General features: G+C 49.6%; 1 long non-coding RNA gene across 1 annotated transcript; it reads right to left on the bottom strand.

Annotated features, from left to right (window-relative positions):
- Positions 1-10,351: 10,351 nt before the first annotated feature.
- Positions 10,352-12,203, bottom strand: LOC149355110 (uncharacterized). The gene is made up of 3 exons (XR_016289698.1): positions 12,131-12,203; positions 11,937-12,051; positions 10,352-10,419 (listed from the first exon to the last, which is right to left on the bottom strand). It is a non-coding gene; the product is annotated as an uncharacterized LOC149355110 (long non-coding RNA).

Here is a 12,203-nt window from a genome sequence, read left to right as displayed (position 1 = left end):
TATGAAAAAAAAATGGTGCCCTCGTTCTTTCCTAGTTATCAAAATAAACATGCAGGTATGGTTACTAAATCGGAGTTTCATGCCGTGCCGCGAGCTCCCAATACAGTGTAAGGAAGGGGCGCGCGTGTTGAGGGAATGCGCGGTGGCGTGCAAGATCACAGCAGCGGGTGCTACTGGCCGCATCAGGGACCATATACAACAGACTACATCCATGTAAAGGCTGGGTCACACGTATGCAAGCGACTGAAATTTGAGCAGCGCAGAGTGGCGAAAAATTTGTAACTTATTGGAACATCGCCGCTCTGACTCCTGGAGCTGCCGCGATGGCTTTAAGCAGCTTTTGCGCCACAGCAACAAAGTGTTTTCACTTGCATGTGAAACAGGCTTTACTCGAGCACGCGGCGTTGTGCGGGCCTCCATCAGTTGTAGTGAAAAAAAACAATGAAAAGCTTGTACTGTCTTTCCAATTTGAGAGAGAAAATTTAAAAAAAACTCTGCGACAAATGAAATTTCCCTAGATTAAACAAAAAATTCATTTTCTCCTAAACAATGTCCAAATTCTCTAGATCTAGGGAAAGATCCCTAGGGTTGGCAGCACTGAGTACAGAGAATTCCGTTTTTATCTGGAGGATTTAAAAAAAATTCCTGTGAGCAAACTACTGGCCTAATTTAGAGCAAACTTCGCTCACGGGGTAGCATGTAGAACGATCACCGACATGATCGCAATGTACATAGACTCGCAGCACAAAACCTGGGACGAGATTCTCCCGTACGTCACATATGCTTACAACACGGCCACCCAGGAGACGACCCGATTTACACCATTTCGTCTGGTCTACCGACGTGACGTTCAGACGATGCTGAATGCAATGCTTCCATGCTGCACTGATGACCACCCACTCACACCAGACGCAGAGCAGTTCGCTCAGCGCACCGAGGAAGCACGTCAACTTGCCCATATCCACATTCAGCAGCAGCAGAGCACGGATGCGCGCCGCTACAACCTCCGTCATGGGCACGTCGAATACCATCCGGGTGACCAAGTTTGGGTGTGGACCGCGGTATGCCGCCCAGGCTTGTCTGAAAAACTGATGTGCCGTTACTTTGGACTGTACAGAGTTTTGCGCCGCGTCACAGAAGTGACCTACGAAGTTCTTCCTGACGGGACTGTGCAGCCTCAGCGTCGCCCATTCCGCTCTGAGGTTGTGCACGTTGTCCGCATGAAACCGTACTTCACGCGGTAATGGATAGTACGCTCAGTGTTCCGCTAGTATTCGCGTGGGACACCTTCACCCACCTCCCTTGTACATTTTTGTGTGCTTGTGCTGTTTTTTTTTTTCTCTTTCCACTGCCCGTACTGCAACCCCGCTTTTATGTTTTTCTTTTTTTGGGAGAGGGAGTAATGCCACCTGGTGTTCTCAGGTGGCACTGAAGTGTCTTCGAAGACGTTGAAGTGTCTCGCGCTGGCTGGCTGGCTGCTGTTTTCTGCTGGTTAGCGACCTGTCGCCCTATTTTCCGTTACAATATTATGGTCTACATTCTTTGAGACATAATTAAACGTTGGTACTTGCCTGCATTTCCTGCTGTCAACTGCGAGTAAAGCTGTCGCAGACGAGAGCCAAGCAGCTGCTTTAACAGGGCACGCCATCTGCCGGAAGGCGAGTATTAGCGACAGCTCTTTCTTGTCGCATTCATTTCGACGAGCAGACGAGCATTATCTTCGAAGCCAGAGCGCTACCCTCCCATCCACTGAGCCGGGATGTCATTTGCCTCGCCTTCGGGCAGATGGCGCGCCCTGTCAAAGCAGCTGCTTTTCTCGCGTCTGCGACAGCTTTACTTGCAGCTGACAGCAGTTTTTTTTTTTAATTTCAGGAAACGCAGGCCAGTACCGACGTTTAATTACGTCTCAAAGGACGTAGACCATAATATGCTACCCCTTAATATGCTAAGTTTGCTCTCGATTAGGCCAGTAGTTTGCTCACAGGAATTTTTTTAAATCCTCCAGATAAGAACACGGCATTCTCCGTAGATGCACTTGTGTGTGCCAAGAAGTCGGCACAGGTGAGGAGAACGCTACTGTGTTATAATTGCCTCCAAGCCTTTCACTACAGAGCCGCTCACATCCCGGTCTTACCTCTAAGGCAGGAAAAATGCAAAGAACGAAAGTTGACTGCGGGCTGCTGAGATTAGCACCTGCGGAAGCTGTCAGTCACGCTTGCTAAGAGAGAAGAAAGAGACCTTGACATATAGGAAAGCTACAAGTACGGCGTTTTCTCTTACCTTACGGCAGTCGCAGAGCAGCCACCGGAGAATGCGCAAGCCAGGCTGCCGTGCACGCGCGTCGAAAGCACGCGGTCACCCGCTCTCGGAGGTGTGATGTGCGCGGTTCCAAAGCTCATGCGCTGTCAGAATAAAAGCAGCTCGCAGAACATAGGGACGGAGAGAGAAAGAAAAGATTCGCGAATTACGCGAATAATGAAAATAATAATTAAACTTCCTGGAATGTGAAAAGCACCGTGAACAAAAGCAATACTGATGGTAGGGTTCCTAGAAAGACTACTGATGGTGACGATGCCCATGCGGAGCTGTTGCCAGATTTCACCCCACCTGGAGAGCACTTCGTCAGCTAGCGGAGAAACCTGCAAAGGCTGGCAGAATCCCTTGGAATGTGCAACCGTGCCGAGAGATTAGTTCATTTTACGTCACAGCGTGCATTTCAGAGCGATTGCATTTCTGTTCTACTGAAGCCAGCGTTCTCCTCATATATTGAAAAAAAATATATGTTGTATATTGCTTTTACTTTCGGTTTCAAATTTATGGATTGGCTATTTGCTTGTCTGTGTTTACATGTATTTCTTGATCGGCTGTTTGTTCCACGGCGCTAACGGCGCGCGTCCAATAAACTGCGTCCTTGGTCACAATTTACGTTGGGCGTGGTGTCTTCTTACGGCCGCCTCGGCCGATACTAACGTAATCGGACACAATCAGTTGTACAAAGTGAAATGGGCACTTCCCCGTTGTTTGAAGCAAGCTTTCTGGCATGCGTCACCATTAGCGAAATTTTTCTTGCACTCCCGATTTTAGTTCTTCTGCGTCGTGTCATAGCGGCTGAGGCCGTTCCTTAAGAAGTCGCTGCACTGTTAGAAAATGCCGTAAATCTACGGGAAAATTTGAACACATCTCGCCCCGCACGTCGGCACGATCACCAAAGTTCGGGCTCAGATTTCGCACAGAGGTTGCATTTTTGCAGCTTTGCTTTATACTGCATTTAGGCGGGGTACCTGCGTGAATCGATCTGAATTATTTGGAAATCCCCATCGTCTACGGCGACGGAGAACCAAAACCGAGACTTCGCAGCCAGCAATGGTATCCGTGACGCCATCTCGCACCCACCAGAGAAACGAACCTTCTACCGAGGAGGGTGGGGGAGGCTGCGCGGTTGCTTTAAAGGGAGTATGCAATGAATCAAAAGTCACTTGCAAATGTTTGTAAATGATGCTAAGAAGCATTCACACCAAATAGGAGTCTTCGGAACTGAGCCGGCAATTTATTATGAATTTTTAAAAACCGTGTTTCTTCGTAGTGACCGACTTCGAAACCGAAATCGGGAAAATAGATGTCACTAGTCCCATGACGTTGGCAGGCCACCACACATTGTCATTCGCTGGAGCTACGGCAGCCACGACGTCACTGGCACGCTTCCGGTAGCCGGAGCCGCCGCGCGACCCCCTCGGGCAAGCGCGAGCCAGAGCATTGCCTTCACGCATATGTTTTCAATTTACCTCTGCCGCCTCTTTCTGTCGGGAGTTCGGAAACCACTCGCAGTGCCTTTGTCGCAGTGACAAGCAAAGAAATCCGACGTGCGCCGCGATCCAGGAGGAGAGACACTGCCGACGCTGCTGCTGGGGTGCTGGGTGAGGCCGTGAGGCTAGGTGCGACAACCGGATGGAAGAAACTTTATTGTTAATAAATTGGCGTTCTTGACCCTTACGGGTCACTGGGCGCCGTGGTCGATCCTTGGTCCATGATGCCGCACCTGACTGCTGCCATCGTGGCTCGGCGCACGAGGAATCGTTGCGCTTCCTCGTCCTCGCTGGCCAGCAAGTGCTCCCACTGCATCACACTCGATCGGGTTGTTTATTCTTGGCTCTAAGTCTTCCTTAGGGCAGGTCCTTGTGACATGTTCTAGTGTAGGTTTACCCTGACACCACGGACATTCGTCTGCATATTGTGTAGGGAAAAACTTGTGTATAGTTTGTGCAGGTGTGGGTAGGTACCGGTTTGTAGTCTGCGCCAGCTAGTCTACCGCCTCCTCTTTGGTGAGCCTTTTGTGTGGGGCTGGGTAGCGTTTCCGCTGACCCTGCTCGAGTATATCTGAGTACGTGGGGGTAACTGGGTCAAAGGTGCCTGTGGTGCAAAGTGCTGAGTCTGGCGACAGACCGCGCAGCCCCGCCGCTCCGCACCCTCCTCTCTAAAAATAAACCAGAACAAAACATGAACAACTCAGACGGCGTGGCACAGCAGCTGCTTGCTGTCTCAAGTTCAACATCGTCATATAGTAGCCGTTGGTAGAAAAACGAAAGCATATTACGACGCGAAGCGAGATGTAAACGCTTTATTGCGATAGACAGAAACGGAACTGGTTGAAATTGCGGCAATTTAATGCAAACAATGTTGTCTATGTGCAACATTGATAACGTAGTCAAGAAAGTTCTTTTAAAGGGACAATGCCGTAAATTAATTGCGATTACGTAAAGCAGACGAGAGATAGGCATTCCATCACTCGTCACCCCAGCGCAAGAATTTTTGAGCTAGCATCAATGATAACGAAGTTATAGACGATTAAAAATTACGCTCCTCCTCTCCCCCCTCAACTCGTACGCGCGGAGCAACAAGAAAAAATAAAGAAAGCAGCTCTGGGACTGGGCCCCGCCCACGAATACGTCATTCCCTGACGTTTGGTTTGCGACTTCAGGTACACAAAGAGACAAGGAACAGATTAAAGACAGAAACAACATCCGGGTAAGACCAATACCCCGACACATGGATCCGAATTTACATCATGAAAGACGACAAGCCAGAGTCCGAGCACTCACCAGGGAACTCAGCGAAAATCCCAACGTAGTCTACACGGACGCAGCAAAGTACCGATACCAACGCAAAACGATCGCCGTTGTAACAGACGAAGGAGGGCAAGAAATAACCAGCGCAACGATAAACAACCCAAACATAGAAGCAGCTGAAGAAGCCGCCATTGCAATATCGCACGGCAACTCAACGGGACACAACCTCATTATAGTGACGGACTCCAAACAAGCATGTAGAAACTACACAAGAGGCAGGATCGACAGCATCGCCAATCATATTCTACACACGACGAGAAGACACAAAAACACTAAACATAGTATAGTGTGGGTTCCTGGACATGAGGGGATGAGGGGCAACATGGCAGCAGACGAGTTAGCTCGACTCAGACAGGACTTGGGTGGCCCTGAAGAGGGCCGTTTATGGGGCAGTGCTTCAGGCAGTGTTTGTTGAGCTCAGCATTCGATGTGGCCGCCGTTTGCTTCAATGCATTTCTCAATGCGCTTGACAAGGCATCCTCCCGCATATGGAGTCGTCAATTTGGGTGAACGCATCCTCAATGCGCACTTTCAGTTCGTCAACAGTGCTGAGTCTCCCTGCGCTGTATACGATGGATTTCACAAAATGAGGCCAGGGCATATGGGGATCCGCGACCCAACCATCGTTGCAGAAAATTTTGATGCAACCAGTCTCGAACCTTCGCGGAATAATGTGCTGGTGCGCCGTCATGTTGAAAAATGCAGACTTCTTTCTGCATATGGTTCGCGCTGAGTTCCGGTAAGAACTTACTTTCCAGCATCAGCAAGTTAGTGTCCGCAGTGGCGTCAAATAAAACGGTCCAATAACCCCTTCCCTCCAGATGCCGCGCCACGTACACTGTCATACCTGGGGAGTGCACAGGGCGTGTCATGACGAACCCAGGGTTCTGTCGAGACCACATGCGTGTGTTCTTCCTGTTCACCACACATTCAAGGTGGAACTCGGCCTCATTGATGACAAGCAGAAACTGCAGATGGTCAGGGTCAGCAGCTGCAGAACTGCTGCCGCCCCGTCAGGTCGCCGTCGGTCAGTTCGTGCGGCACACGAACTTTATGCGGCCGCATTCCTTTTCTCCTCAGGGCGCGGCTCACGGTCGAGGCTACGGTTCCAAACATTAGCGCAGCGCGCCTGCATGACAGCTTTGGATCCGACTCAAATGCGCCTTCAGTGGTACCTCCATTGCCCCCGCGGGAGCTCCCGGCATCGAATCTGCGTGCCCTTGCTACGGTCCCCGTACTTTGAAACTTGTCCAGCCATCTTTGCAGACACGAGCGATGGGGCGGCCGACGATGAACTGTCGCCCTGAACTGCTTCCGTACGAAGCAAAGGGAGTTGGACTCGCATAGCCAAGTCACGGCTATGGCCTTCTCTTGATCGCTGTACAACCGCATTTTCGGTGGTATCTTGCGCTGCTTGGCAGAAGAGAGCACCAAGCAAAGATAATTCGCTAACCAACTTAGCACAGCTGCCACCGGTGACAGAAAAACGAAAGCAGACAGCGCGAAACGAAGATGTGTCGCTTTATAGCTCGCTCTGTGTCGCTTTATAGCGACAGACAGAAACCGAACTCGTTGAAATGGCGGCAATTTTAGGCAATCAGTGTTCTCTATGTCCAACATTGATAACGTAGTGAAGAAAATCCCTTTTAATAAAGAAACCGCGCAGCCTCCCCCACCGTCCTCGGTAGAGGGCTCGTTTTTCCGGTGGGTGCGAGATGACGCCACGGGCACCATTGAGGCGAAGGCTTTCGGTTTCGGTTCCCCGTCGCCGCAGACGATGGGGATCAGGCAAGTACCAACAAAATTGACTACCAAACGCAACCTCTGTGCGAAATCTGAGCTCGAACATACGTGCAGTTAGGCCGAGATAATTTTTTTTTCGATTTTGTCTGATTTACGCAAGTCAGGTATAGTTCCTGTTTCGAAACGGGAACTGCTACGCAATTTAGAAATGAGCAACTAAAGTGCAAAAGCCTTGGTATCTCCGTGTATGCTCGGCGCTACGCAGAGCGACTGTACGCTTATTAGAAGCGTCACACACATGCAGGCTTTTCGCAAACTGAAATGGCGGTTTATATTCTTCGGGACATTATTGTCCTGTGGAGTAATACCACCCCTGGAGCCGCTGCACGCAGAGCGGAGTGCCACATAATGCGGCAGCTCCTACGAAGATTGTCTGAAGGAGACTGAAAATACAAGTGCTACAACTGTGTAGCAACCAAAGCAGCATCTCTTGGCCGGACGACGGAGGTGCTGCTCGTTTTCAAGGTATGTATACATTCATCTCTTATCAGCGGTGTCATTATCGAGACGGCACTTTGTTTTCGCGGGGAACAACTCACTATATGCACTGCCTGCGACGAAAAGAAACCCGCTGAACCAGCTATACTAGTGTGGCGTGAAGTGAAAACAAAAGAAAAACGTGCGCCAAAATGGTCCTAGCATCGGCGTATCGTTAACGTGGCCAGCTCGGAATATCAAGGCTCTTTGCGGTACATACGAGGCGCGGCCGCACGTGGTTTCGATTCGCGGCATTGAGCTGATAATGTGATGGACAGATGGTAGACATAAATTGTCGTCATGTTTTTTTTCTTCCCCCCCCCCCCCCCCCCCCTGGGAGGTAACCCTATCCAGTCCTCTACAGATAAGGCGGCAAATTCCTCGCTAGCCTTGCTTAATTCTCCTCGCAGCTCCGTACCCCTCCTCCTCCAGATTTTTTCCTTTTTCTTTTCTCCTCTTCCCTCTATTCGTTCACACACTTTTTTTCTCGGCTCGAGGACGCCACAGAAACGCCGTACGGGTTTGTCCATTGCATCGGAGGGGGGATGGGGGGCTTTCGGCGTCGCGTGACACACATTTCCCGCCGTTTTTGTCTTATCTCCGGGTGGATGCGGTAAAGCGGAGGAGAAGTCTACGCCAACGTGGAAAAAGTACCGACTCACGCGCGCCCGCGCCGGCTCTTTAAAGTAGCCTGTTCTTTGACAAAACTGCGCGCGCTGTTTCCGCGTGTTCGCGTTAGCTTTCAGCCGCGATTTTAACCATGCTAACGCGGACGTATTAATTAGCTTCAGGTTACCCTGTTCTTGTAACGTAAGTACAGCAATGAAGAAACAAGAAAGAGTAGAATAAAAACTGCGGGAAACGTGTCACGTGAAGCCGCGCCACAAAAGCACCCCCCCCCCCCTCCGATGCAATGAACGACCCCGTATCGCGTTTCTGTAGCCTCGTCAGCCTCGTTTGCATGAAGCCGACAGCGGCGGGTCGAGTCGGGGGATCGAGTTGAGCAAGGTCAGCCCAACTCAACCACTGCGTGTTTGCATGAACTCTATTTTAGCGAGTCGAGACTGGTCACGGTGTAAGATATATAGGTGAGACACTGCGCGGGTGACGCACTGGCCGCAAGCGGCCAGATAAAATACCAGCCGCGTCATCCGAACCGGACCGCTGATCCCAGCGCCAGTGTCGATGAAGTGGCGAAACTTCGCCGGAAGAAAGAAAACATATTGGGAACCCAAGCTCAAGTTTGGGAGCGCGACGCCAGCGCCGCAGCGGCGAGCAGCGGAAACTCGGGGCGGCGCCGTAGCAGACGCCCTGCTAGCTTTGTGTGCACGCGCGACGGGAGAGTCGCGCGAGGCGCAATCTTCGCGTTGACAGACGCGGTCTCGGCGAAGCAAAAAGGACGTAGTACGAAGGCCGTAATGTAAAAACCAAAGCGTATGTACACGGTGATCCACTCTTACCGCGAACACGCGAGTATGCGGCCGCGCTCTTCGGAGAGCCAGTGAGTCTGTCCCTACCATCCAAGAAAAAAGTGGCAGACGACGCGCAGGCAAGTCGCTCGCTGCTCGATTTTCCAGCCTTGCGACTGCGAGTCGCAAGCCGCTGAACTAATCCGCGTGACAGTCGAGCTTTTGGCAATGACGCCGTCCGCGGACAGTGGAGCTTTCGGCAACGACGTCGCCCGCGGCCACGCCGGGCGACGAGCTGCGCTGCTCCCTCGCTGCCGTAGTCGGCGCTAAGCCTAAACATTTCGCATCGAGGCTGCAGCTGAGGGCACTTCGGAACTGGCCAGCGCTGTAATAAAGGTGCTACTCGCGTCACCGTTTTACTATGTTCACCGTCACATAATAAAACAAAGACGCGATCGATTTCCGTGATGCCTTAACTTCGGAGCCAGGTGACAACAGGCGAGCAGCACTGGGCATCAGCAAAGCGGCTTTGGAAAAGAAATATGCTTGCATCGCAGTTATCCCTTCTACCAGCAGCTCGGTATTGGCCAACGATCCTCAAAAATGATTCATTTTTGACGTTGCTCTACTCCAGGGTTTGGTATGAACGCGAACAAACAATATTAGCGTATTTTTCTGACGGCGGCGGCAGGCCGGCCTTGAGAAGAGCGCCGCTGTCGCTGTCATCATGACGCTTATACGACTGCGGTGCACATCAGTACCGTCACGACATCGTCCTGGTCGCCGTAGTGCATTCCGAATCGCACCGAGCGCGAGTGCAGGAGACGCGGTCAAAGCAGACGAAATTCTCGAAAGCGCGCAAGCAATGTTATTCCGGAGAGTTTTCGTTTCAGGCGAGAAGGCGACCCGCAGGTCGCCCTTGCAAGTGTGAACAATGGTGGTCAAATGTTTAGGGGGTTCCCCCAAGGTGGAGTAGAATGTTGACGAACTGTTGCCTGGTCGTATGTCCTTTCGACTCGCACGTAAGTGGATCGCCCTGCGCATCGCATGCAACAACTGAAAACTACGATCAACAAGTGTCTCGCTTTATTTCGCAGAGCTGATAGTACTTCGCATATTTCGAGCACATAATTATACAGGGGACTTACCTCTAGTTACAGGTCATCCCAGATAACCAGGTGGTATCCTCTGGACATCCACTTGATATCGCCCTGAAGATATCAGATATCCATATGATGTCCATTAATACCCACATGATGTCCACTGGACATCCTCTGGACAGGTGTTTTGACACAAAGTGGCAATCCACAGAATGTCCTAGGGAGACCCAATAAGATGGCGAGAGGATATCCTGTCAACATCTTCAGTACATATTTTAAGTTTCCTTGCGATGTCTTACTGACATCTCCTTTCAGTCTTCTGGGTGTCCAGAATGACAGTTATTCCCACTGAACATTAAATATGCATGCACCTTGAACACCCCTTCGAATTTAGGCAGTTGCTTCATGCACATATAAAAAACTTGAACTGACAAGCTAATATCTTTTTTGAAATTTTTATTTCAAAAATGCTTGGTCCATTTCTCTTCATTCACCACTTCCAGTGAGCTGTGAAAATAAGAAAAAGCATAAACTGATGACAAGTATACCATGGAGCAGTTTTCATGCCCACACAAGTGAACAAAAAACTTAAGTACTGCACAAGACTGCTGGGCTAATCATGGTAAGGTTGGATATTAGAGAAGTTACACATGTGGCCAGAGTTAATGCCACAAATATTAACAAGGCACAGCCAAAAAGAACCCTTCCGGGATGATGAGAGCACCTGTTATCAGGGGCCACCTTATAGAACACATTGGAGGCAACAAGGCATCAAAAAGTGCATGAATGAGTTGGTTAAACGTTAACGCTGGCCACTGGTTAATGCTGGCCACTTATTATGTATTTTAGTTCAAATAGGAAAGACGTTAAAGAGAAAAAAATGAAGAAATTGAGGAGAATAAAGTTGTTCAAGCCAAAAGACTGAACTGAAACACTAATTTAATGAAACAGTGATGAGGAAAGTACTTGCAGGAGTCAAGGGCAGGCAAAAGTGGTTGTTATAGCTGCCTTGGGAGAATTTCATGAAAAACCTCGGGTAGGTAGAAAAACTCGGCGGGCTTTGGTAATCATGTTTGTGCAGCATTGAAAGAAAAAAAAATGGAAAAAAGTAGCTGGTCCCTACACAGGGTTTTGGTAATCATGTTCGTGAAGCATTAAAAGCAAAAAAAAGAAATGAAAAAAGTAGCTGGTCCCTACACAGAATCATGTTCGTGCAGCATTAAAAGCAAAAAAAAAGAGAGAAAAAAGTAGCTGGTCACTACACAGAATCCATCTGAGCAACATCCCTACACGGCAAAGCAGGAGCCAAGGCGTGTCAAACGTTGTATGACAGTATGGAAGCAAGGGAAAGTAGTATATATGACTACACAAAAGCAAAACAACAAAGACATCAACCTCACCAAGCCAGCGAAGGCAATGACTGAACAAGTGTTGGCATGCCCAAGATAAACCAGGTAAAAGCAGCACTTTATAAAGAAGACTGTTGGAATTACATAAGTCACACACTATGAAGAATATACAAAATTTGCCGCTCTTCAGGCACAGTCACACACAACGACAACACGCTGCATACGCAAGAATTGTTACTTTGCTAATCGCTGCAATGTCAGACATTCCAATACTTTGTATCCACAATACTGTCTTCGCTGTTCTAATCGTTGCAACGCTCAGTCACTAACTTAGACGTAAACACAAAAACACAAGCCCCTTGCGTTTCGTGTGCGCCATCGATCACTACAGAACTGGATGGAACGCTTAGATCGGCGCTGGGTGCACTGGATTGCTTCTCTGAACGCCCAACAAAAGCGGATTCGCAACCGGGTGATGCGCCACGATCACACGTGTTTTCAAACAGAACTCGCGTTGCTGGCTCGCGCTGCTCCGTCGCATTCCCGCTGCCTTCAAACAGTGAAAATGATTTTTTAGCTATTCTTCTACTAACACGAACTTGCTACGATTTGTGCTTCATTTTAGGCATGGTGAGAAATGCGTACTAAGACCAAAATCAGGAAACAAGCACTTACCTCTCACATGCGCCGCCGCCGACTTCGAAAAGCAATGGACGAACTACAGGCATACAGGTCAGGCCAGCCAGGCGCTGCACAGGCCGTGGTGGTGCCGCATTTACAGCACATGCCCCTAGATTGCGTATTAAATTCAATTTCTGAGTTTATTAACTGAAAGAAATTTCCGTGCTAAGTTTGCTCAAATACTTTACCATTTCGTGTATTACACCGTGATTTTCAACGCAACAACTTTGAGTGCGGCAAAATAAAGATGGCGACGACGGC

This window comes from Amblyomma mixtum, chromosome 3 (genome assembly GCF_055824585.1).
Source record: "Amblyomma mixtum isolate Tamu chromosome 3, ASM5582458v1, whole genome shotgun sequence".
NCBI lineage: Eukaryota > Metazoa > Arthropoda > Arachnida > Ixodida > Ixodidae > Amblyomma > Amblyomma mixtum.
This window is presented reverse-complemented; position numbering and strand designations above follow the sequence as displayed.